Source organism: Marmota monax, unplaced genomic scaffold, assembly GCF_021218885.2.
Source record: "Marmota monax isolate L192 unplaced genomic scaffold, Marmota_monax_Labrador192_F-V1.1 WCK01_AAM20220418_F8-fsc00036, whole genome shotgun sequence".
Taxonomy (NCBI): domain Eukaryota; kingdom Metazoa; phylum Chordata; class Mammalia; order Rodentia; family Sciuridae; genus Marmota; species Marmota monax.
In genome coordinates, this window is record NW_026694491.1 from 3,137,091 (window position 1) to 3,165,073 (window position 27,983).

General features: G+C 41.4%; 2 long non-coding RNA genes across 2 annotated transcripts in view; one reads left to right on the forward strand and one right to left on the reverse strand.

Moving 5' to 3' along the window:
- LOC124075773 (uncharacterized) overlaps positions 1–18,144 on the reverse strand; it is a 79,634-nt gene extending 61,490 nt beyond the window's left edge. Inside the window, exons 1-3 of the long non-coding RNA XR_006846153.2 lie at positions 17,832–18,144; positions 8,013–8,056; positions 6,975–7,075 (exon numbers count right to left, since the gene is read on the reverse strand). This is a non-coding gene — a long non-coding RNA (uncharacterized LOC124075773). The remainder of the gene's footprint in view (positions 1–6,974; positions 7,076–8,012; positions 8,057–17,831) is intronic.
- A 515-nt stretch (positions 18,145–18,659) lies between these two features.
- LOC124075708 (uncharacterized) lies at positions 18,660–27,934 on the forward strand. The gene is made up of 3 exons (XR_006846144.2): positions 18,660–18,783; positions 20,535–20,640; positions 27,816–27,934. It is a non-coding gene; the product is annotated as an uncharacterized LOC124075708 (long non-coding RNA).
- Positions 27,935–27,983: the final 49 nt, after the last annotated feature.

The following is a 27,983-nucleotide window of genomic DNA, read 5'->3' on the forward strand; positions in this document are numbered from 1 at the left end:
TTCATTATAAGGATATGAGAGCTCCAACAAAGGTTGAATTCTAAATCTCAGCAAATCTGTTTTGCCAAGGTCAGGGTCCCCAGACTGGGAAGGAGTGGGGCCTAAAACCTGGAATGGGACATCTGCATAGATGCACTTGAAAACTTTTGAGTTCCCAGATTTGCCTGGACCCTTTGAACTTGAAGAAGTGCCCAGAAGTTTGAATACATAAGGGACAAAACAACGGTATATGCTTATGATCTCATCTCAGGGATAAACAGACTCCCCAGCCCTCCATTATAATGCTGTCTGAAAATACTTAGACCATCTGGACACTCTTCAGAACATGACGCTGGTCTGCAATATCAATGAAATTATGTTAATTGGACACAATGGACAAGATGTGACAGGTTGATTGGAGGCATTGGTAGTTCTATGAGGTTTCAAGGAACCCTTGCCTTAATGAAGATTTTAAGGACCCAGTGGCCTGGGCCATCCCAGGACATCCCTCTCCAAAATAAAGGGAGGAAATTATGGTCTCTCATGCCTCCACTCCTAAAAAGGAAGCAAAACAACCCAAGTGTCTCCTTGGATTCAAGAGGCAGCATATTTTATGCTAGGATATTCTGTTGTGACTCTTTCATCAAGTGACATTGAAAACAACCAGAGCAGGTCCAGAGTGCAGCACAAATAGTCGCACCATTTGGGCCACCCAACCTGCTAGTTCCTCTTGTAAGAGATATTTGTGGTAGAAAAAGCACTTTGGACATCATGCAGCTAATAATTTCTTGCACAAAAGCTATTTAACCTTACCTTTGCCCTTGTCTCCTGAGACGTAATCTCTGTTTGTCTGGGAACCTTGGGTTATCTAGTAATAATGTGATTTCAGATGATGCTGGCCACACCTTAATGTATATAACTATACCAGAAAGGTCAACAATGTGATTTAGAATAGGAACTTTTGATATCAGTTGACCTGGAACCTGAGATTAAGTGTACCAGCAATCCATCAGTCATGTCTACGTAATGCCATTCAGTTGAAACCCTAAACACCAAGGTTTGGGTAAGCATTCCTGGTTAGCCATACTCTGGACATAATTATATGGATGCTGGCAAAGAAGTACCCCCTGACCTTGCAGAGGAGTAACATGGAAGCTCCCCATTTGGTATTTCTCTAGATTCTGCTTTACATACTTCTTTCCTTGGTTGATTTCATCTGTATCCCTTCCTTATAATAAACTATAACTGCATGATTGCTTTCAGTCTGTTCTGTGAGATCTTGTAGTGAACTGTCAAAACTGAGAATGGTTTCAGAAAGCCCACAAACATGCAGTGGTGTTAAGATGAGGGAAATATGATAGGGAACATCCCCTCTAACTTTTTAGTTGGGTTAAACTCACATGGAGATATTGGACAAGACCCAGTAAGAGAACAGTGTAGACCCCTCAGGATTCTAAAGCAAAACCATTCCATCTGCACTGGAAAATTATACACTTAAAAAAAAAAAGTAGACCCTGGCTTGGGAATGAAATTTAGAGACTGAGAATCACAGGTAGCTGGAACTCCCCATCATGAGTCAGACCTGGCATATACCACAAAACACAAAGCTGAACAGGCCCAACAGCAATCCATCATAAGGTAGAAATATCACATCTGAAGCCAGGCTCAAACAGGGTCATAGAGCACAAGTTAGCCTCCCAGACCCATATGGCATCATAATTGTACCATTGCTTCCCCTTCCGCTCACACCCATGGTCCCAGGGTTCCTTTACTAGCTGATGGAAGAACAAAAGAAGCCAATCTGGGTTTATAAATAAATTCCTTCAGGGTGCAAAAAATTGAGTTTTGCTGCCCTGAAATACTACAGTGAAAGAAAAATCCTCCTACTGAATGAAACATAGAGTTGAATACCTGGCCAGCTATTTTATGTAGGCAAAGAGGTGGTTTAAGTTTAAAAAAAATATTATATAGACTTTTGGACAATTGTGATTGGAAGATAAAACAAGAACTTCTTTGGACAAGTTGTGTAAGTGAACTTTTAGGAATATCTGCAATGTAAAAGGCATTTATTGAACAAACAATTTAGCCAACTGACCTGAGCTGGTCATCAGACCCACTGCCCTATCACATACCCCCCTACCAGAGCCTGCCAATCTGAGATAGGGCTATGGAAAGGTTCGTACAAGATACCACTGAGAAAACGACTGAGAATGACATCTTCCAAGAATGTGGGCTATTCTCCAGAACATAGGATACAGCTCTTGATAGCAGAGTGATGATTCCACCCCACCACACATACACAGATGCTCACATCCAAATCCCTGGAACCTGTGACTATCTTACCTTACGTGGTAAAAGGTACTTTGAGAAGGAGAGATTATCCTGGATTATCCAAGTGGGCTTAATATAATCACAAGAGTCCCTATTAGTGAAAGAGTAGGAGGGGCAGAGAAGAAGATGTAATAACAAAGCAAGGATGAGAGCCAGAGAGAGATGAGAAGATGCCACATTGCTGACTTTGAAGGTGGAGGAAGGGGCCAAGGCATATAGGTACCTCTAGATGCTAGAAAATCCAAGTTACAGATCTTTCCTTCAGAAGATGAAGGGGAGATACCTTGATCTGATCCCAGTGAGACTCATTTCAAACTTCACTTCCAACACTACAACATAATGAATCTGTGTTGATTTAAGCCACCAGTTTGATAAATTTTTATTGCAGCAATAGAAGACAGTATCAACCCAGTATTCCTAATCAATGACCGTTATATGGTTCTCTGTTGTTACCAGGTAGAATGCACGAGTCCAGGAACCAAGCAAAGGAAGTAGAGAATGAATATGTGTGACCCCCAACTCATTAGCCCATCTTTGGAGACTCAACACCTAGTAAAGAAAATGAGTCACATTATGCATATTAATGAATAAAATCATCAGTTACCCAAGTGCTTTGAGATTCTGTTTCCTCATCTATAAATGGGGAGAATATATACATCTCAAGAACTGATTTTATTTATAAACAGAGGCTGACACAATTCTCATCTCCAAGTAAATTTTGATTGCTCTCTCTCTCTCTCTCACTTGACCATCATCATCTGAGCCTAATTCTTTTTCTTCTGAAATTAGTTTATAATCCATTCTCTCAGCTGCTGCTAAAACAATAGTTCCAGCCTCCTCATCTCATACCTAGAAGGACATCATAGTTCCTGCTGGGCTCCCTACTGCAGTCCTTCCCTTTCTATAATTCCTCCACTTTGAAAAACCTTCAAATTCTTTAAGATATCCTTTTCTAATGCCTTCTATGGCTTTCCAGTGCTCTTAGGACACAAGTTTTAAATCCTAACCTTTGAACACAAGGAGCTTCACAATTCTAGTTTCTTCTTGGTTGTATAGGAAGATGGGCTGAGGACACAGAAAAGTTGGAGGAAGAGAGAGATTCCAGGAAAACTGGGTGTTGTCTCTGCATTTTCCTTCATAAGCATGTGCTGTGCAGAAGCTGAGGCATTTCTTCAAGATCCACAAGAACCTGACATTTGTGAACATCTTTTAAGGGAAGGTGATAGTGTATTACTGTCAGGTGTTCCAGAATGGTGATTCATGCCACAAGAATGTGACCACACTCAAGAAAATTGTCACTGGCAGCAACACATATTATAGTGGACAGAAGGATAACTCAAAGTGATATGCTGAATCTGCTTCTGGAAAGTTCTCTCTCCTTGGCTGACTAAATTGGGAACGTAAATGCATTTCTGTATGCACATCTGTTTCTGTGTGTGCATATGTGCCTCTGTGTGTGTGTGTATGTATGTGTGTGTGCAACTTCTGCTACTTCCAGCATTCCTGACAGAGCCACTCTTGGCCTCTGGGTAAGGATGCTTCTTAGTTATGTGGAAATCTTAAATATCTTGCAGGATATTTAGCATCCCTTGTAATCAGACATTAATGCCAATAGTGTGTCCTGGTTACTGTGACAACCAACCTTGCATTTCCAAATATCTACTAGGGTGGCATAACTATTCCCCATTGAGGAAATTGCTTGATAGAAACAAAGCTCCACAAGGGTGAGGAACCTACATTCACATGACATCGCCACCATCTGGTACTACGCTTTCCACAAAAAAGGCAACACAATCAATATTTAGGGATGAGCAAATGAATCATTGAATTAAAACTTTGCATTCATTATTTCCTGGCATAGCAAATTACACATGCACTCTTTTCTTTCTTTGGAATGACCTCCCTTCATTCTGGTAAATCTAGAAAAATCTACCCATCCAAAGTAACGTCTACGGCAAACTTCCAGAGTCCCCAACAGTTGGCCTCCAAATGTGCTCCCTCGGCTGCTTGTTTGTAGCTCCTCCATAGCTTTTCCTATAGTGAGCTGGCTTTGTTTCTGTGCCTCTGGACCTCATAAGATTGTGAATACCTTGGAGAACATGATTGATGAATTATTTATCCATATGTCCCCCAGAGTCTCAGCAATGTCCCTGACATAGTAAAGTTGATGAAAATTTGTTTAATGAGTAAGCCAACAAAGGATAGAAGAGAGAAGATTTTGAAGTCTATGCAGAATGATTTTTAAATCCAGGGGAAGATTCTGTGAAAACTTTATAGGGAAGGGATTTCCTATGTCAGAGAGAGCCTAGGATAAGAGATGGGTTTCTGGGTTTTAGCCAGAAGAGAGGTCAAGAGAGCATCTTTGATGCAGTTGGACAACAACCAAGAACACAGGAGAGGAATGTCCAAAGACAGGAATGCTACCTGAGCCCAAGTGGTCCATCCTTGGAACATAAGACTCAGAAAACAGCCAGATTCCACACACCTGGAGCAGCTCCTGCTTCAGCCCTCTGTGGGCCATGTCTGAGCCATGTACACTCTAAAAGACAGGTAGACATGGGCTCTGAGATCTGGCTGCCTGGCTTTAAGTTTTAGCTTTACCACTTAGCAGTTAAGTGACCTGAGATGCAGTCTTTACATTTTCCATTCCTCAGTTTCCTCATCTGTAAAATGAGGATGGTGTACATGTCTGAAGAGCTGTTTTGAGGTTTAAATGAGGTAATATCAGTAATATATTTAGAGAACTTCCTGATACATCATAAGCACACAGCCAGGATTAGTTGTATGGATGAAGAACTTATGCATCATTCAGAATCTTCTAAGAAAACCTCCTAGGACTTCTGAGTACCATCCAGGAAATGGAGTAGAAATCCTGATTTGGGACCATTACTCACAGAATTTTATTACACACACTTTGTAATTCTCCATTTGCAAATCCTTATCTACAATCTCACAGAGGTTAGCAGTAAAATCTCTAAGTGAAAGCCATTGTAATTTTATTTTGGAGGAAATGAATGAGGATAATGAAGAAAAAGAATCATCTGGCTGCCAAATTTTTTTGGGGGGTGAGGCACAGTCCTCTACCATCATGCAGGGGCTGACCCTTGAAAGAAGAACGGGAAGTCAGTCAAATCCCCAGGACATGAGGCCTAGCAGCAAAGGAAACAAGGGTCTTCCCAGGATAAAGAAGTGGCTCCAATGCTTCACCTGCCATTACAGAGCTCCCAGCAATGCCTAAAATTGACCTGTCGCCTCTGCCACTGAGCGCCCCATTTCTGGCATGGGACTGTTCTTTAAGAAGGTCTTACTTCAAAATGAGGAAAGGGGAAAAAAAAAAACTAGAACGAGTCTCATTGATTAAACTGAAGTTGTCACCAAAATTATCCATTTTTTCCTCCTTTCAATTTTTTTCCATTTAGTTATAGAAATATAAAACGTGTAAATGCATGTGTTCATTTAATGCACAATACTCATAAAGCACCATTGTATCCCCACATCTGGGTGAGGAAATGGAATGCTGGCAGGGTTTCAGACGTCTCTGTGGGCTCCTTGACAATCTTCCCCTTACTTCACCGTTTCCCTTGGATTCGCCTTTGCTCTGATTCCACTATTTTTACCAAATTATCATAACCCAGCGCCAAGATCAAAGCCACAGCTACATATTCATCCATTCAAAACATTGTTCTCAGCACCTCCTCCAGGAGCAGTGTGCTTCTGACTGACAGCAAGGTGAAGCCCTGCCCTCCAGGAGCTCAGAGTTGAGGGCTCAGGCCAGAAAGGAGCAAGTGCCACAAGCATGGTGCACATGTGACAGATAGCCCAGGTCCTCTGTGGCTGGGGGAGGACCCAGCTCATCCCATGTCCTGTGCCTCCAATGCTCCCCTACCCCATTTCACCATATGTTACCCCTGGTCTAAAACAAAAAATATCAACTCCCCTCTGATTGTTTTTGTCCCAAAAGGAATCTGGCACCAAGAACATACATCAGATGCAGGTTTGGCTCTAAGCTCTCCCTCTGATGAGCTGTGTCATCTTAGAAAGCCTGTTTAACTTCTCTGGGCTTCTGGTTTCTCAGTAGTTAACCGAGGATCATAAAGCCACCTCTTGCTGAGTGACTGTGTGGATCAATCCCATGATGACCACGGAAGCACGTTGCCTACTAGAAAGGACGGCTCAAAAGTTGCAAGCGATGTTCTTTCTTGTTCTCCTTTTGTCCTTGTTGAAACACATCTGTCCTTCAAGATTCAACAGCTCTGTCTTTTATGGACTCTCTAGCTTCCAGTCAGTCTCCCTGCCCCTTGACCCCCTTGTTATTTCTGTCAACCTCACCTCCTTGGTGCTGCCATTACTTTGTCAGAGCGAAATTTAGTTTCTCGAATCAGACCCTTGAGTATTTTTGAAAGTGGGATCATGTCTCATATCTCCCTGGGGGTCTTCACAGGAGCTAAAACCCTGCTTGATGTCATTTAGAACACCCTTTCTTGTATATTCATTGCTGACTGAGCATAGTGTACTTTGCTCTGTGTTGGCATTCAATTACGAGACACTCTTGGAATGATACTTTGATATAGTTCACTCAGAAATCTGTTATGAAATTAAAATGGCTGCAATGAAAAGAATACCGGCAATGCCTGAATGTGTAATGTGTTGTTAAGTTGACCTACCTGAAGAATCGCAAGTTCCAGATTCTGATTGACATTCCCCCTCCTCGACTGCTTTCCCCTGGCAGGTGTTCAAAGGTGCCCATCTGCCTCAGTCTTGTCACCTGTAAAATGAAGCCATTAACTGCTGCCTATCAATTCTGAACGAATTAAATGTCAACAAATTCTATGAATAAGCCTTTGGAATGACCTAGAAATAAAGAAAAAAAACTAGCTGGGCACATGCAAGTAATCCCAGTGGCTTGGGAGGCTCAAGCAGGAAGATCACAACTTCAAAGCCAACCTCAGCAGCTTAGTGAGGCCCTAAGCAACTTAGCAAGATCCCGTCCCTAAATAAAATACAGGAAAAAAAAAAGGGGTTGGGGATGTGACTCAGTGGTTACATGCCCCTGGGTTCAATCTCTGGTACCAAAAAAAAAAAAAGGAACCAAACATATTAAATAAATACGTGCTTATTCCTACAGTACCTCAAATTAGCCATGGATATCATGAACATCCACCAACCTCATGGACAATCTGCTCTACCAATTGTTTTTTACTAATTTAGTAAAATAAATAAATAAATTTGTTGTTCCCTATATCATGGATTTGGGGGTTGAGAAAAGAAAGTAAACTTCTAAATATCACAGAGAAAATCTCATTCTCCCCAGTCCATATTCCTTCTCATGCCTCAAAAGTCAGTGTTAAAGTGAAGAATAACAAGTTACCCAAATGATGTGATTTCTTTCACATCATTTCCCTTTGACTTTGGTTCAAAGCTGATAAGCCATAAATCAGAGGTGGAACTCTGATTTCAATGTACCCATTTTTAACGGGTACATTTTTAATGTTCTAAATTGTTTGCTTTTGGTCTAGGATTTGTGTACTTTTTTGCCAATTCACATAACCATGCACCAACAGTTGGTGTTGAAGATGAATAAATTAACTGCCATCAATAATTAATGTAACTTACTGTTTCTTAAAGGGAAAGTTAAAAAGGGAAGCTCAAGGAAGACAATGTTTAAAGCCAGAAAGACTCAAGTTTGAAACCCAGTCACTCACCACATAGATCACGGGTTACCTTCTCTGAGATTCTGTTTTCTCATCTACAAAATGAAGAGAATAAAATTGAGTTTGCAACACTGATATAAGAATTAGATGATGTTAGGTAAAATATCCATCACAGTGTTTGCTCTGAGGAAACACACAATATTTTTAAATGTCTCAGATACATGCTGGCAATTTACATTCAATCAGATTTAATCCAGCTCTCTAAACTTCTATTTTAACTGTCCTTGACTGGAAACCAGTGGAGGGAGGGCAAGAAGTGGTCAGAATACCCTGGGAAGGAGGGAAGGAGAAAAGGGAGGAGGATTCAGAGTAGAGTTTAGAAAAAAAAAAATATATTCAGCATCACCATTACTTTAAATTGAATTATTGGGTCATTTAGAATATGGTTTTCTGGGTTCTGTATAGGAGCCATGAGCCATCTTTCCGGTAGCTTAGATTTTGTTTCTAGTGGGTTGTGGTTTTTGTTGTTTTTGTCACTGCTGTTTTAATGAATGCCAGCAATGATCATTGTCACCCAAGAACAACTTACAAGCAGACATCCTTTTAACAACCAGCATTAACGGCGGCTATAGATTTCCTGGTTTCATCTGTGCTACTGCTGCTTATAACGCTAGAGTTCATAAAGGTGAAGAGTGTCTGACAGCATACTTCTGGCATTTGAAGATTTCATTTGACAATATCGACTGCAGTGAACTGAACACCCACCAAACAACACTGATAAGAGTATCTCTCGTGGTTTTGAGAGGCAGCCTGATACAATGAAAAGAGATGTGGGCTCCGGATTCACAACAGCTGGTCCCACCCCGGATTCTACATTGGATTTGCTCTGTGACCTTGAGCATTTTATTAAAGCTCCCTGGCACTGAGCAGCATCTGTAAAATTGGGGCAGTATCATTGTAATACAGCTTCGACTCACAGTTCGGTGGCATGGCGTTTCTATTACAATCTAGTGAGCACCAACAATGGAATGAGCTGTGCAGAATACAGAATAAGTCTTTGGCTGACAAACTAAGCTGGGAAGGCAGGACATAAACCCAGAGAAAAGATGGGGAAACAAATTCGGTGGAATTACTCTGGATTACAAAGAAATTTACAAATACAGCTTTAGATAGACTCGTATAATGATAATAATTAAGAGGCAGAGGATGCTGAGCCCACATTGGAATGGAAGGACAGGGAGATTGGACACTATAGCCCAGTTCCATTTCAACATTCAAAGCTACAATTATGGTGTTTGTGCTGGACGTCACCGCCAGTCCATTTGTATTTTCCTGGCTGGTGAGCTGAAGTCGAGCTTTGACACATGGATTTTGGCTCTACCTGGGGGTGCAACTCATGCTATCAAGACAAGTCACACATGCAAATGACCCTTACCTCTGGCTCTTAGCTGCAAACATGGAGGATGGAGTGGGCAAGGGAGAATGGTCCTGCATCTGTTTATGAATTCAAGGGCCTAGAGCCCAGGGAAATAGAGGGCCACTTTATTGCCACAGCTACTATTTCCTGATAATTGGAAGAGGGACTTTGGTTATAAAACAGAAACCAAAATTACTGCAATCAGCTAGGATGGAAACAAGGAAGGGGTGCCAAGTAGGAGCATGTGATGAATGGAGAAAGCAAGTGGATGGGATCGGGGGTAAGAGTCCTGTCACCATGTCCTAGAAGAGTAAAGTGAACCCCTCAAATGCAAGCAGGGTCCAATGAGAGGATTATATTTGAGAATCAGAGCATAGACTCAGTATGATTCCTAGCTTTGGTGAAAGAGCTCAGAGAAGGGTTCTTCAAGGTGTGGTCCACATACCGTGTTACCAGCCCACAGCAACAGAGGTACAGGCATTGAGGGTGAACACTTAGAAACTTTTACAGCAGTGTAATAGAGTAATTATATGTCTGTTGAAACTAATACTAACAAGAAAGAAATTGAGATGTTATGTTTATGTCTTCTTAAAATTTCCTTTTTTAGCACTTCATTTTTATGATGTTTTACAAAAGTGCTGGTTTATGAAAGATTTAGAAATTAAATTTTTTAAAATGGTCATTTACCACAGATAGCATGTTGAGAAGCAACGGTATCGTTCACACAATGTCTGCAAGTTAAAGGGCTTTGCAAGCGCACATCTGTCCAGGCCGCAGGTGGTCTCAAGGCACCTCAGTAAGCATCTCTCAAGCACCAAATAGCACGTTAGTAGGAAAGGAAGCAAATATAATGTATAAATAAAATAAAATAAAATATCCAATTTACCGAGAGGTGGGTTTAGACTCAAGCTATGTATCAGTCTGGATTTAACCAGAAGACAAAAATCACAAGGCAATTTAAACAAAGGAAGCTTGATATCAAGAAATATTAAGCTATGATAGGGCAGTAAACACAAAGATATAAAGAACACTCTCAGGGTTACCTTACCACTAAGGGATCAATACTAGAGGGGATCAATAGCTAGAGATCAGAACTCACTGGAAACAACAGAAATCTGGAAAGTTTGCTGGGTTCCCCCGGCCAGAGTTGGCCTATGGTTGTAGAACAAGCAGAAACAAACTTCCAGGGAGTGGGTTAGTTCATGTTGGGGCTGGGCACACTGAATTACATGGGGCACAGCTGCAGGCATGAGGCCTCAGGTGGGCAGTGTTCTGTAGGGAGGACCATGGCAAAGTGGTCATCTGGTGAAGCTGGGATTGCAGGTGACCAATGGACTGCATGTTCTGGGAACATGACTGGGAGAAAAAAAACTACCAGCTATCCAACCCCCACCTGCAGCCCCACCTCGCTTGTGCACCTCTGATGGACTACCCATCAGAAATGAGAAGGCAAAGATGGTGCACCAGAGTCCAAGAGAAGCCCCCTCCACCTACAGTATTCCTCCCATGCCTTCCACTGGCAAAAGTTAGCATCATGGTCAGCATAAAAGCTAAATGTTCAGTGTCCCACTTATTCTTGCAGAACACAAAGTAAGGACTGAATTTGGAGCTAAGAGCCAACACACTGAAAATTGGCACATGTTTAGAAAGAACAGTATTGCAACTGGAACACAGAAAAAAAATAACTCATAAGGCAATACAATCTTTAAAACATAGGCACTCATTTAGAAATATTAACTTTAATTAAACACCTATGGGGTACAGAGAATTCTGGAACTAGAACACATAACACACATACTTGACACATAACATCTGAGTGCTCAACTCTTGGTCAATTGTAGACTGATTTTCTAAAATTCATGCACAGCCACCCTTCTCTTCTTAAAAAAGAAGAGAACATGTGAAACTGTTGATATGTGGTATAGGGGCCCTGGAGTCAAACAGATGGATTGGAATCAGGCTCTGCCATTTTCAAGTGATGTCATTTGGGGTACGTTAACCTGATTTTCACTTTTCTCAAGTATAAATAGAATTAATAATACCTACCTTGAGGGCTAGTTGCAAGGTTTAGAAGCAATATATAAAACACCAGGTACAGTATCTGAAAATTAGTAGGTGCTGAATAAATGGTAGCTATCATGTGTAGGTGTCAGTTCTAACAAACAGGGAGACAAATCAGTTGAGCTAGGAAGTGTCCTTGACATTCTAAGGAAACATGCTGCTATGTTCTACAAGAAGCATAAATACAGATAAAATCTAGTAAAAGCTAATGTTGGAGTTCTCAATTACAGGCTAACTAGGAAAATGTGCTTTTCATTAAGAACATGCACCAAGTACAGCAGAATTAATGATCGGGCTGAGATCTTCAGCCCACACCCCACCTGCCTTCTTGTAATGGCCTGGTAGTGAATAGAACTAGCCTCTTGAATTTGGGCCTAATCATGTGACTTTATTTGACCAATCAGAAGTGGGTAAGATGTAAGGTAAGTGGGTAAGAAGTAGGTAAGACTTCCAATTGTTCCTGAAAGGTGTGTGCATGGTTGGCTATGCTCTCTTGTATTTCTGACATCTATTAGAACAATATTCTGATTAGCCCACAGATCCCAAGGGGAAGCTGTGACATGTGAAGCAGAGTGACCTCGCCAACCTGCAAATTCAGGTATGAGAATAAATAGTTATTGTTTTAAACCACAGGATTTGGGGGAAATTTGTTATAATGTAGCAGTGAATCAATATACCTATTAACCTGTGAGAGTTACTATTGAAAGAATTATTGTTTGGGGCAGAAAATTTGACCATATGAATTCAAGTTCACTTCCAAGTGTAAGATGCTATAATGTTCCCTTTCATTCATTCATGGGATGAACAGGCAAAAGACACGGAGCAGAATTTGTCTTATTTGCTGCAGAAAGAATGTTTTGTTTTTTTCTTAATTAACTTCCACACCATGAAAAATCTAGAGATTTCACATAAAATTCTTGCTTCTAAAAATTCAGAAGATATGTCAACATTAAGCCTCACCACAGCGTGGTGGCCTTCAGTGACAAGGGCCACGTAGTGTCTGTTAGACCTGGTGTGCCCTCTCCACTTGGTCATGCTCCTCACCACTCCCTACTGTATCACACCCACGTGAACATAGAGTCAGAGTCTCTCTTCCCTGGAGGAGTGGAGAAAGCCTGAGGAAAGGCCTGAGAGATTACCATGGCATGTGTGGGGGTGGGGGGGTGTGCATGCGTGCATAGTCCCACACTATAGTCCTGGTCAAGAAGAAAAAGCAGGAGAGTCAGGAATGAGTGAAGGCATTATCCAGAGTAGTTTTCGGGAGACCAGCAATCTAACAAAGGAAGCTCAGGGAAGGTTTTCAGCAGGGAAATCTATACAGGAATGACACCCCTCAGATCTTGGACTATGGCATTCTTAAAGCTGGATAGGAGAGATGGTACAGGGGCGGGGCAAATGGCAAGATCTGAGAGACACCGGACTGACCCACATGGGCAGCAATCAGAGACTTAGGCCATGAAAGAGCCCCGTTCCTGCCTGGTTCCAGCGAGAAACATTTAGCATCTTGTCTGGCTTTACTACTTTAAGTCATCTCTGAAATAATCAACAGAGTAGGGGAAAGGTGATGTTTAGGCTAGAGGGTGAAATGGGGCCAGGAGAGTCTTCCCTGCTTCACAACTGACAGAGATTGAACAGGAGGAGAGTGTGGGTAAATAGAGAGATGTCACAGCGTTTGCAGTAATGGCCTCAAGCCATGAGTGTCTCTTTTCTCTCTTTCTACACAGTCTGCATATATCCACCCACTCCTTGTCAATTCCTGTGCTTTTAATGAAATAGTGCATGTGAAAGCAATTTGCATAGCACTGGGCACATAGCAGGTGCTCAATGAATATTACCCTGCATCTGAGACTCTGAGTCTGAATCGAGATAGACATTTCAGTTTGCCAATCTGTATTTCTGTCAGGTCTGCAAGACGAGCGTCAGCTGTAATAGATTCAGTACTTTGAGGGTATTACTGCAGCTCAAGAGGAAGGAGACCACTAATGAGGAGGAGCTTCAGCAAGAGGAAGAGGATGAAAGAGTAACTCATACTTTTATTCTTACAGGAAATAATTGCCTAGAAATCGCATAAACTTTCCCAAGTTGAAAAAGAATACTGTACTTTAAATTCCCTCTAAAGCGCATGGTCTACTGACCACGTTTTTACCTGGAGCTGAGTCATTTGGCACAGTCAATGCAATTACAACCAAAGTCAATATACTCTTTCTGCTGCATATTTCCTTTCATCAGCGGGTTTCAAAGGGTTGATATCAGTATGGGGTGGAAACACTCTTCCCAGAGCATCTTAAGTTATGGAGATGTGAAGAATTTATTCTACCATGTTAATTTTTTATGGGAACAGTATGATATAGTAAAGAGTATTAAAGTGTCAAGGATTCTAATACTAACCCTTCCATGTATTGAGACTTTGGGCAAGTCACTTTATTCTCTGGGTCTTAGCTTTTCCCTCTAAAAGGGGATTAGATGAGACCAGTGGCCTCCAAATCTAGCTGAATATCAGAATCACCAGGGGAAACTTTTAGAAATTCAGATTTCTGGGCCCTAAGCCTATTACTCAGAATAAGAGATGGAGTCAAAATCAGGCCCTGAAAAAGGAACCACAGCATTCTCATTAAGGACACAAACCTGTAGTCTCATGGGAAATGGTGACCTTGGCTTACTCAATCACATCTGGGTGTCAGCTGGGGGTTGCTTGATGGAAACTGGGCTCCACAGGAACAGCTCAGCTCTAACCCATGTGCCTCCCATCCCACCCCAGGGACCAGAATTCTCAATGGGGAACACCTGGTGGCTGCATCAGAGGTGCAAAAGAACCAGATTGACCTCACAGGCTCATTTCATGACTCTCCTACCTTGTTATGATTTGGATATAAAATGTCCTTCCAAAATCTAATGCATTGAAAGCATGGACCCCAACACGGCCAGGTTCAGAGATGGGACTTTTAGGTAATGACTGGATCAGGAGAGTTCTGGCCTCACCAGTGCATTAAAGCATTTGATGTATTAATAATTTGAATTACTATGGGATGGTAATTAGGCATGGTGAGGCATGCCTGGAAGAAGTACATAATGAAGACATGGCCTCGGGGACTGTATCTGTCTTCCTTTCTCTCCTTTTCTCCCTCTCCCTCCCCCATCCTTCTCGGCTGCAGTGAGCTGATCGGCTTTCTTCTACTGTACCCTTCTGCCATGATGTTTCTGCCAGTCAGCCATGGATGGAATCTTCTGAAACCATGAGCCATTAATCTTTTCTTCTCTATGTTGTCTTGTCCGGTGCTGTTTTGGTGACAATAATGACCATGTCTGTTAACACCCAGTTGGCCCCAACAAAGCCTCTGCTAATATCAAAGGGGGGGGGGGGACATGTACTTTCTGTGGGAATTAGTAGGAAAGAGTGAACATTTGTGTAGAATAATCCAGTCTACCACAGGATGCCTACACACACGTATATTTAAATCCACAAGTGGCTTGGATGCACAGCCAAGAATAAATATCTAGAGTATTTTCTAATTTTTACATTCTAAGATATTTTAAACTGATAATGAGAAACTGAAGTCAGGTAGAGGAGCAGGTAATCTGGGTGAAATTAGTCTACATCAAGCAAAAGTCAACAAGATGAGGATCCAGTGAACTGAGAAAACAGGAAAGCAACTAACCTTCCTTGAGCATCTGTTATCTTCCAAGGACCTACATATGAGGCCCCTTGGCTGGTTCTTGAGGGAGCCCTGCTGGTTAGGTTTGGTTATTCTCATGGTTTTTATCCTCTTCTTTTAGGTGAGGAAAAGGCCACAGGAGACAGTTCCCTTGCTAATGGCTACAGAGCTGTCACGGAGCAGTGACAGGATTCCAATCCTCCTCTGCCTCCAGAGTTTCTGCTCCTTTCACTGCACCTATAGCTCCTTAACCCGAGGCTCTGTCAAGGACCCAAGCCAGCATGAGGTCTACTGCAGGCAACCCCACATATGAGGCTGCACACATCTCCAGAGAACCCTAGAGTCTGTGTGTCTCCTCTCACAGGTTGTGCCTCTTTTGTGGCACTTACTCGGTTTTATAACACAGTCCTTTCTTCCAGAGGATCTCTTGGCAAGTGACTTGATCTCTCTGTGCCTTGGTCTTCTCATATCTAAAATGGGCATACTAGAACCTATCTCATAGGGTTTCATAAGGAGTAATTGAGTCAATATTAATAACACCTGTGTATGTGCAAAGTCTGGCACATGAGAGGTGTTTGTTGAATAAATAATGGTCTCATTTGCACACGTCTTGTATATAGGCTGGAGCAGTGGTTCTACTGACCATATCCCACTTCCAGGAAATCAGAAACTCTGGGGATGAATCCCAGCTGTCCTCCAGGCAACCCTGACACATCCAAACTAGCTCAAGTGTCTTTCTATCCTCTGGCTCTTATTAGAAATCACAATAGATAGCAAAATAATAGTATTTGGCATTTATTGATTCCCCCAATGTTTGAGGCATACTTTGGGTACTTGGAACTCTCCTAACCACTCTATGAGGCAATTGCTATCATTATTCCCAATTTACAGAGGAGGACATTGAGGGGTAACAAGGATGAAGTAGGCAGACCTGGGATTTGAACCCATTTTGTTTAACCCACACTCTTTAAGTTCACCTGACATGGACGAATGGAGACCTCTGAATAAATCAGAAATAACTCATACTCACAAAGCCCTAGCTTGAACACAAACTTACCATCCATGACCACTCCCCCAACCCCCAGCCCTGCTCCATAGGGAAGTTAAAGATAGGAAACAATTGCTCTTCTCTGGGACTAGAAGTCACTGCAGCATCTCCTGTCTGCTGGGGCCACAGTCTCCAGTCCCAATTTGAGAAGACCTCCCAAAATTTTCTTGACCCTCTCCTCAGTCTCTATTTTTAGACCTCTGCTGCTCTGGATTCATCTGCTCATTGGTTTCTTTGGTCTCTAACTAGACCCCACCTTCTCCCAGGCTCACCCACATCTCCAGCCTCTTGGCCAGAAGAAACACTGCATGCTGCTAGACTTATTAGGACTTCTGTAGAAGACTCACCGAGCCAGCTCCTTTGGCTAATTTTCAAACCATGCTATCAACTCCATTTGTGCCTAGTTCTTAAAATACACAAAACAAGCTATCCTGGCTGTTGAGAGGCCATCTCTAAAGGGCAGCTGTGGAATTCCTGAATTTGTTTTTCTCCCAGTGCAGTTACATGAGATCAGCGTCCTCCCTCCACTCACTGCATTTGCAGCTGAGCTAGTTCAGCTTTCTCTTGGATTCTGAGCGCTTTAATCATAGCAACAACGCGCACATGGTTATTTATAAAGTGCCCTCGCTAAATCCAGGTGTGGGGCGGGAACTAATAAGCGAAACTTTAATCTCACCTGGGATAGAGGCCGTCTATGCCAGCCAAAGCAGCAGAAAAGAGCCGGGCTCCAAAGGGTCACCACTGGCCTTCCACGGCCCTCAGAGAGAGAGAGAGAGACAGAGACAGACAGCGAAGGCCTGTGCACATATGCTGTGGGGAGGGGCCCACAGATTCAGAGGAAACCCCAGTGGAGGCAGCAGCTGCTTTTGTTTCCTTGGAGGCAGAGCCCAGTGGGAGGGGGGAAGAAAGGAGCCAGAGGACAATTGCTAGAACGGCATTCCCTGGAGTTCTAAGGAGGCAATTAGAGCCACTGAGTTTGAGACTATCAAAGTGGGAGTGGACTTCGATGACCCCCTTGTCCAGCCCCCTCATTTTACAGCAGAGGTCACCCAGGCCCCCAGGAGGACAGTGATTTGCCCAGAGTCACAGCATCCATGAGGGCTGGGACTAGAACCCAGATCTTGGTACACAGCACAATGCTCTGCCTCTTCCAGAATCAAAATCCTCCCGGCAGAGGGCCTGTGTCTGAGGTCAGGTGAAGGAGCAGCCAAGCTCAGGGCAGGGCAGGGCCTGCACTCCGGAGCATCCTGGGGGCAGGGGAATTTCTCTTAGGAAGCACAGTCAGGTTCAGGAAGAGGCGGAGCCTGGGAGGGACAGAGGAGGAACATGGGGAGAGGCTGTTTGAGCCACCAGGCAATTATAATTTTCAGCTACCTGTGTAATGTCCTATGTACTATTCCTGCCACCTTCAGCAAAGATGTTATTCATCTCTGCATATCTAAGAGCCTATTCTCAGAGTCCTCAAGGGATCCTGCAAGGGAAGAATCCCAAGGTGCCTGGAGTCTGGCACTCTGAAGGGCTGGCCAGTAGTCCCTTAAGAAGCCTAATAAATCTGCTACCAAATGCGGAAGAAAGGACCCAAGGAATGTGCGCTGGCTTCGCCGCCCTCCTCCAGGAACAAGTGTCCTCAAGTCAGGCAGCCCTTGGCCCCTGCACCCTCTGCCCTCCTCCCTCCCTGCACACTTGCCCACCTGAATTGTCGCTTTGTCTCCTGGAGCAGTCTGGGCGATTTGCATCTTTGCTGTTCTCCGCTTAAAAATGACAGAAGAACCTCCACAGAGTGGAGCCCGCCCAAGCAAAATTTCTGCAGACACCAACAGGGGCACAGAATTCGATTTGACATTTAGCCAATGTGATGCCCCCTCCCTGTCCCCTCACGTACACACCACAAAGCAGACTGTAAGAAGTACAGTGCTGAGAAGGCGGGGTCAAGGAAGGCACTAAAGCGGAGGAGGCACAGATCTTCCTTCCATGGCCCATTTAGGAAACACTTCTGCCCAGAGATCTGTGCGCAAGAGTCACAGAGGTCAATGGCAACTTCTCCATCCTGGGTGTGCTTTCCCTTTCTAACCTTTAAAGAGGGGAGGAGAAAGAGAACCGTATTTCTCAGGAAACACACACATCACCACAATCAATTCTTCAACAACCCAGTGCTCTTCAAGTTCAAGATGGGGCTGTTGTATATCAGAGAGGTGAAATAGCTCATCCCAGGACACATGTTCTGTACCAGAGTCTACATCTGTATGCTCTTCCAGATGCCTGTTAGCCCTCTGGATGTTTTTTTTAAGGTGCTATATTTAGGAAAGGTAGCAAATATTGTCACTCAAAAGCCTACATTTCCTTCCAATTAAAAAGATATGCAAAAGGACCTCTTCTATTTATCTTTTTTATGTAACATGCCCTCTAGCGCTTTCTGCTGTCAGTTATATGGCTCACTCTCCAATCGCAGACAGAAGAGAAGGATTCACTAAAGGGGGGAACCTCTCCACAGCAACTTTTTACAAGAAGCCCTACGGTGGGACTAAGCCCTTCATCCATATTAATGAGGCATGTGTGGAAGTGGCAGGAGCGTTTGGAGCGTGGCTGAAAGAAAAGTGCTTCTTAACTTGGAGCTGATATAAAATACAAGCCGTCTGCTGGCCTGTGAGTACATTTGATAAGTTTTTAAAATGGCAGTTTCTTCTTCAGGGTTCTCAAGTACCAACAAAATAATCCTACAAAACATAGAATGCATAACCAAGCTTCAGTGGAGTTCCAGTGGAATTAGGATCGCTCCTGTTTATAAACAGTGGTGAGCCCCAATTCCCGGTGGTCCATCAGCAGAAGGCTCTGTCTTCATTACCTCCTTCTGTGAGGTGCACCCACCTTTGTCACTGGGAGCAGGAACCGAGGGCATTATGGGGGCTCACATGTCCATGTGTTGACAGAATGAAATGTCCAACAGCCAGAGGTTGGGACTTGCATTGGGATGTCACTGGGAGATGGTAGAAGATTCCAAGAAATTTATCACTGCTACCTTCTTGGTTTTTGATGCTGTCAAATGGGAGGTTGCAGCACAGGGACTGGGACAATGAAGACTGATAGAACCTGGTACTTCCAGATGTAAAACATTTCATCTTGATTGATGTGAGTCAGAGAAGTGGACCTCCCACTGCCCTACCGCAGGGATGTGCCACTTCCAGGCAGAGCTTTGGGGATAAGTGTGCTTCTCACATAGATGGCTTCCCAGGATGGTGCCTGCAGCTCAAAAGGTGACAAATCTCATCCTAACATCTTAGAGTCTTTGATGGAGTAAACCAGGAAAACCTATATTTCAAATCTTCCTTGTTTTGCTAGAGTTGGAGGCTATTTGAAAGAAACTTCTATGAGTGGGAGGGCAGGTGCCAAGCTGCTTTAAAGTGCTGTCATCAACAGGGGGCCATCAATCAGACTGAGGAGAGGACATTCTTCCCTTGTGTGGACTGAGCTCTACTGTCCTACCCCAAGAAGCTCTGGGCGAGTGTCTGGAGATAGCAGCACAAGCACACAGACTGCAAGTTTCACAGAGTCCTAGCAGAGCATCTGGCACATTTTAATGTTCAGTTAGTGTTTGTTTTAAGCATGAAAAGCTGGGGTTCTCAGCAAAGGCAATGGAGGGGCATCTGTCCCAGGCAGAAACAAGTAAGCCTGAGAGTTGGGAAGAAAGTGGGGATGGATGACTGATGTAACTGAAAAACAAGAGAGTAGGCCCAGGAGGGGCATTTCTTGGGGATTCCCAGAAACAATGAGGGGGGACATTTTTTAGAGGAACAAACTTCTCTTCAGCTGGGGGAGACTAGCTCAAACAATGGAAAGTGTTGGCCCGGTAAAACACACACACACATACACACACACACAACCCCCACACACACTTTTTCTCAAGTTTAAAATATCTTTTAGGCTCAGGGGGCTTAGGCAAGAGGATTGGAAGTTCAAAGCCAGCCTCAGTAGAAGCAAGTCGCTAAGCAACTCAGTAAGACCCTGTCTCTAAATAAAATATAAAGTAGGGCTAGGGATGTGGCTCAGTCGTCAAGTGCCCTTGAGTTCAATTCCTGGAATTTCCCCCCATATCCTGTAGTCCTAGCTTTATGACTTACAAATCAATAAATAAACATGTATTAAGTCCAACCTTGCCAAAAATATTTTAAAAATCTACTAACATAGCCTTTTTCTCCAGGATTACTAAGGGTTCAGAATATCAAATTATCAAAAACTAGTAAATTATTTAAAATTCTACCTAGCACCAAAGTACAAAGAATTAATTGAGAACAAGGGTTCTAAAGCATTAAACCTGAATGTAAAAAAATAATATGCTAAAAAAATAGAGCAAAAAGTAACTTTCAATCACTCTATAAATTATTTTCTTTCATCCCTAGACTGATGGGAACTTTTTAAAAAAGCCAAGAACCAGAATACCACTGGAAGACATCTGTTCCTCTCATCCTTTAGTGAAGTACAGATGGAGACTCCTCCGTGGTCTTGGTAAGAGGAATTGGTCATGCTCATTAGCCTGGGCAGATTTAGGTTTCAAATAATAAGCTAAATTGAGAACTACCAAGAGACCAACTCTTGTAAAAGCTGTACTGTAGCCTGAAGAGGGACATGCCAATTTTAGATTAATTAAAAAGGTTATTAAATTGTTCAGATGGCATGTTAATGAGCAATCTGCAGGGGCTCAGTCAACAGCCACACCTCCCATCCTTAATTACAGGACCCTTACTGTAAAGAATCTGGATAAGCACACAGAGGAGCTAGAAGAGCATCCTTCCTGAATATAATGTGAACATGGTCAACAGAGGACATCTCATGAAGAAAGATGGCAGTGACACATGCAATGTAAATTCTTTCAGAAGAAATGTAATGCTCATTGCAGCCATCTCAGAGACACTGAGATGTAAGAGTTAATTAAAGATACAACAGATCACATGCCTTTATAATATATTCTGAACCTAAGAGGTGCAAGTGCTTTGGTATATTTTCTAAACTCCCATTTTTCCAAATACTTGGTGATAAAAATTAGAAGTTGTTATTGTTTCTATTTTACAAGGTTCACCGAAATTTATAGATCAAGACATTGTAATATCCACAACCTATTTTAGCATTCATGCCAGAGAAAGACCGCACTACTGTCCAGATCAGTAATTCTCCAAGTGTGGGCCACATGGGGCTACCTAATGACCCCTTGCACTGATATATAATTGCAACCCTGCTTTGGTCCTTTTGTGTGAATTGCCCATAATTCCATAGATTTTAGTTGCTATAAACACCAAGTTTATTGTCTAGTAAATTCCTAATGAAGTTGATAATGGCTACTCAAACTTGGCATTCCTAAACTAAAGCTAGGCAGCTCCTAAAATTTATTGGGGAATATAATTCAATATTCTTCTAAGAAGTCTGCCACACAGTGCTTAGCAGGGATGAAAAACTCCTATTGCATAAGAACACTTGCAGATTACTGGAAGCCTCACAAAATTTAGGAAGGGTGATTTGTTTTCAGTGTATCAGAAAATCTGGAGCTATTCATTATTTGAATAGCTACCATTATTTTTTTAACTCAAAATTACTAGTAATTTATTTTTGTTACTAAGTTGTGAGTTATTTGGTTAATCCTATGGCATTCTTCCTGTATACTGAGATGCCACTGTCACCATGTTCTTTTCATTAGAAAATAGAAATAGATAGAATAAATGCATTGTGGGTTTTTGTACTAATTGGGTTCAGTAAAAAATAATGGAGAACATTAGTCTACACAAGTAATATTGCATAGCAATTGAAATATAGCTTCAAACCTTTTCTGAATATTTTTCATGACTAAAACATGAAGAAAAGTCAGAAGCCAATATATTTTACTTTTGTTCCTAAAATTATACCTTTAGAATAAATGAACCAATTGAATGAATAAACATTTATTATAGGCTATGTTGTGAATTTTTTTCAACTTTGTTATTTCAATACATTTCTCCAAATTAGGAATACCAGGTTTGCAAATAACCAGTTAAAAATAAATTTCACCCAGACAACAAATAATTTCTTAGTTTTAGTATGTCCCAAATATTGCACGGGAAGTACTTACACTAAAAATTATTTATGTAAAATTCAAATTAAATTGGTTGTGCTAAATTTGATCTGGGAACAATGCCCCCACACACACCAAAACCATCTTGTATTTTATAGAGAAAAGCAAGAGAATTTAATAAAGTATGTTTTGTCTAAAGTACCAAATCAGATTGATTAGTATTGCTGATCTGAAACATTCAGAGACTCTAAAAATCTGGGTTCATGATCGATTAGGAATGTCTGCCATGGATAAAACCCAAGGATTTATTGATACCGGTGTTGATTTTTTGCTGTTTCTGCCTAGTTGCTAAACTAGAACTTCTACCTTATAAAGTCTTATTAGAAGTTATCTATTGACTGGGACTCTTTCTTCTTTTGTCATGTTCTCCTTCACCTTTTATGGTATGGAATCGTTAGCCTTGGTCAGGGTCTTCATGTAGGGTTTTGCTTCTACCAAGAAATTTCTTCTCTTCTTCTGTGCCCAAGAAATTTCTGTTCATTCTTCAGATCCAGCCCAAACATCTCTCCTCAGATCAGCTTTCTAACACCCCAGAAAAGGTGAAGAATCATTTAATATAGACTCATTGCAACTCTCGGTTTGTGAACATTACATCAATATTTGATTCATATATTTTTCCCATGACTAGACCATAAAATTCTTAGAGGCAAAATCAGTCTTTGTTTTATTTGGCATTTTATCTACAGAATTTGGCATGGTGATTGCTATACATTATCTTATTAAGTGACCCCATCGTTTTCATTCTCAGGCTATAATCACAAATTACTTAAAGACTTTCTAAAGAAAATAAATAAAGTAAGCCAAGTACAAATCAGAGTAACTTTTTAATTTACACAGTTGCTGCTGTAATTTGGATCTTGACTGTTCCCCAAGGCCCACATGTTAAAGGCTGGGTCCTCAGCCTCTGGCAAGACTGGGAGGTAGTGGAGTCTTTAAAAGATATGACTTTGTGGAACGAAGTTAGGTCACTACAGGTGTGCCTTGAGCTGGACACTGGGATCCAGACCCTTCCTTTCTCTCTTTCCTTCCTGCTGCTATGTGGTGAGTAGGCCTCCTCTACCACATGCTCCCTGCAAAGCAACAGAGCCAAGTGACCGTGAACTAAATATTCTGAAATTGTGAGCCAAAATAAACTTTTCCTCCATATCAGTTGTTTGCCTTAGTTATTGTGTCACCATGGTGGAAAATTGACAAGCACACTTGGTGTCAATATCTTTATATATTTGGAAAACACTTCAGTGGAGAGTTGAATAGGGAAGAAAAGTTCTTAGGTATGTACATATTTGAGGTTTTGCCATTAGTTAAATAGAGAACATTTTGTTAAAATGTGTTCTAAGCATGCTTATTTAGTAAACATTTTTATCAATTCACTCATCTGCAATGGCTTTTTTGATATGTCAATAATATAGGCTATTATCCCCATTATTCAAGCACTAATCTAGGGGTTTCTATGATGCTATGTTGTAGATACAGTTAAGGCTCCTAATCAGTTGACTTTAATTAAAGTCTGTTTTTTAAAAAAAAAAATCCTACTATTTATGGATATTACAAGTAGGACTGATACAATCAGTGGAAGACTTTAAAAGAGGCCTCACTCCTCTCTGCAAAAGAAAACATTCTGAATCTAGACAGCAGTTATGGCCCCTGGTTATGAGTTCCAGTTTCTTTTATAGTCCTACAGATTTCAGACTTGCTTATTAACCCCCACATTCACATAAGATGATTCCCTCTGGGTGTGTTTGTATGTTCTATTATAATCTAAATGTCAATCCAGTTATGATGTGAATGTTTGGGTCTCCCAACCTAAACTGATATATTGAAACCCTAATCCTGACAGTGATGGTGTTAGGATGTGGGACCTTTGGTCAGTGATTGAGTCAGAAAGGTGGAGCCTTCCTGAATGGGACCAACACCCTTATAATAGAAACCTGGGAGAGCCACCCCTGAGGACACACAGAAGGCACAATCTATGAACCAAGAGTTGGGGGGGACTTCGCCAGACACTGAATCTGCCAGAGCCTTGGACTTCCCAGCCTCCAGAACCGTGAGAAATAAATTCCTGTCATTTATAAGCTGCCCCTGAACCAACTGAGACACATCCTCTATGACCAAACCCTGTATCCATTCCTGCCCCATTCCCTGACTCCTTAAGAAAGTTAATAAACTCAGGTGCAAGTAGATTTTTAAGAACTCAGGGAAGAAACTGGGCTTCATGCAGACCAACATGGTAGCGTGGTGGTTGTGGGGAAGATGGGGCGAGAGATGCAGCCCTCCTCCTTCAATGCCCCACCCCACTTTCTTACCACTACCACCACCAGCAACATGAGAAGGGCTACCAATGTTCACAGGGCCACACAATTGTGGTTTGGGGGAAGCGTTTCCGGATCTCCTAAGTGGGCAGAGGATTGGTTAACGTTTAGTTACCTAGATAGGATGTCATTGTTTCCTTCATCACATGCTTACGCATTTCCAGGAAGCTAAAGGCTTTACCTAATTGGCCTAGTGTTAAACTGATAATAGGTCATTGTAAATTCCCCAAGGCAGCAGCCAAACATCAAACTGGCTAATTAGCAACAAAATATTTCAAATATTGTTAACATTCATAGCAGGTTGTCAGAAGGGCAAATTCCCTTAGTATACACATTCAGATTCAAGTTCTGTCTTCATATACTTAAAAAAATAAATAAAATATTTACAAGTCACAAATACATTTAAAGCATCCTAGTCTTGTGTGAGTTCTTATGAACAGTTGCCTGTTCAATTTTCTGGTAAGTATTCACCAAAAGTAGCAAGAGCAGATTTTCTCCTTCTTCTAATGGTCAAGGTCCCAACTCACTGCAGTTTCCCAAATGAGTTTTTACGTAACTTGGTGCCCTCACAGCTGCATATATGGTGGTGTGGAGACAATGGAAAGGCTGACCAGAAATACATTCCTGACTGTGATTCCTGGCAGTTATTTATTTTTTGTGTGTGTGCCTGTTCAGTTCAATTCAACTAATATTTATGATGCAGACGCTGCGCTAGGTGATAGCAACACAGAAATGATTAATATCTAGCTCCGGTGCTCTATAGGTTCAACATCTAAATAATGAAATGCCATTCCTGTGATAGGAGTAGAATAGAGGCAGAGAACAGTAGGGAGAGTGGCTGGCTCCTCTGGAGAGGGTGGGAGGTCAAGGAAGTCTGTAGTGTAATACAACGTCAGAATTTGAATGCAGTGAATTGGAAATGCAAAAGTTAAAGTGCATTTGAACAGGCACCAAAAGGCTAGAATGGGATGTCCAAGAAAACAAACTAGCAAATCTTAATGGGCAACTAATTCTACTAAATAGCTCAATAACAACCCTGAGGAATTGGGAGAGGAAAGGGCATCTCAAATAAAGAAGAAATGGATGAAGTATTGAGTCCTTTTGGTGGTTGATAAGTAAGGGACTCCTACCAAGGCAGGTCATGGCCCTAAAGAAATCAGCCCTAGGTCCTAAGAATAGCCACATGTTTTGAGAGTCAGCATGTTAAAAGTAAGAATCTAGTATTTGTGACTTTGAAAGAACAGCATTTCTGTCTGATACTCAGACCTAAGCCAATAATCAATTGTTATTGCTGGAAACTTTGTTCCTGGCTATATCCCCCCATCCCCCTAACTCAAACACAAAAGATGCTCAATAAATAATAATAATAAAAAGTTATCATTTCTGGAGCTGTTTTTTTCTACATGTCAGAACTGTTCTCTTATGGGTATTAACAAATCTGACTAGGTTTAAAAAAAAACTAGGAGTCTCATGGAAAATTTGCATTCTCAGAATTTACAGTCAGCATTCACATGTACCCCCTCCGTGGGCAACTTCATCCCTGCCAAGGTTTTAACTACAGTGCATATGTAAATAACCTTCAAGGCTAGGTCCCAAGCAAATCTATGATGGGAATGCCACTTATGGGCTCTGTTTTTCAAAGATTTATGGAACATCCAAATGAAACAAAATAAATAAATTCCAATAACTATAAAAACCCACATTATGTGGGCTTCCAGGGAGGATTTTGTAGATCTCATTAGATAGCACTGAGGTTTTGTTTAGAACACAGAAGAAGTCAGAACCATAAAGTAGAAACATTTTGCTATCCTACCCCAGTAATAGAACATTCAGTCTCTACCCCTCCTCCATATACAAAAAGTTAAATGACAAACCATGTTAGAAACCTTGCAAATCTTACAAATGAAGCACAAAATGACAGGACACAGACATATGGCAATTTCTACCATGACCTTGCAAAACAAAATAGCATATTTTTGAATGAAAAAAGCAGGTGAGATGACATTTAATAAAGTAGGTTAGTGGAATGCCTCAGGATAACACCAATCTATTTACTAACTGCCATTTCTTATGATCATTTCTCTTAGTAATCTAGATCCAACAATCTGGAATCCAAATTTAATGAAACTCTATTAAATAGAGTAATTAATTTTGTTTAACTTTAAATGCATTCCAAAATATATGTTTATAGGGTTTTTGCTATTTCTATGGAACCTCTCTCTTAAGTTTTCAAAAGTATTTCTAAAAAATTTTCATAGAGAAAAAAAAATCAGTAAGAGAGCTTATGTATAATGGCATAATTTGGCATGAACATACTTTATATACAGAGTTAAGAAAAACTGTGCTGTGAATGGATAATTATGAATGTAATGCATTCCACTATTGCCAGTATGTAAGAAATTTTTTTAAAAAAGGTAATTTAATGGGGAAGGGGTGGAAAAAAAAAACAGAAAAAAAAGATGGAGGGAGCTGAAAGGTAAAGTAATTTACCCAAATTCCCAAAACTTGAGACAAGCAAGGCAGTGTTGAAACCTGTCTGCCCACTAAATAAAGGTGGTGGGAGAACACAAAGTATTCCTAATATCCCAGGCAAAAAGGTAGCATCCTTCCTTTGAGTAATTTCCCTTCCTAGGCCTCTTTCTCAAGATGCTGATAAGAAACATTGTTTTTCTCTTACCCTATTTCTGGATAGGCACTGTTAGGGAGAAAATAACTTTATAACACATTTTCATAAAGTATCAAAGAAAGTTATGACAAGAATAAACCTAACAATGAATTCCTGAAAAGCTGCTGACTTCACTAAAAACTTACTATTAACACTTTGGCATTTGCTAGAGCACTCATCCTGACCATGTTGCCTGTGCAAATGCAAACACCCATGTGGGGTTCCATCACAGAAGAAGTTTGCAAAACACTTTTGATTACAGCTCCTCCCACATTCCTCTTGGGATCATTAACATGGAACCATCTATGCTTTTTAAATTCTAACCCAGGGTTAACCAAACTTATGTGACCTGGACACTTCTACAACATACTTATGATTTTGTTTTGTTTTCAGAAGACATGTTAAATATTTCAGAACTATTGTTTTGTGGAGCACCTTATAAAGCATTGTTGCAGTCTATATATCATTATATATATATGGTAACTTAAGGGATATATAGATGTTCCTCTCAACACCCTTTAATAAAAACCAAAATGTCAACACTTCTTAGAGGTTATTGGACACTTGAAGTTTTTAATTAATATGCTTATTATGCTTAATATTCCAGGAATCAAGCATTTAAAGCCAAGAGGCACCATCTCCTTAAGAGAGCCAACCAACCAACAAGTCTAACCAAGCCCTTGGCTGCCCTGTCGCTATCCATTTCAAGTGGAAGAAAAGAGGCTACCACAGGTATGGATGAGCCCACACTCTGCTGCTATTGGTACATCCAACA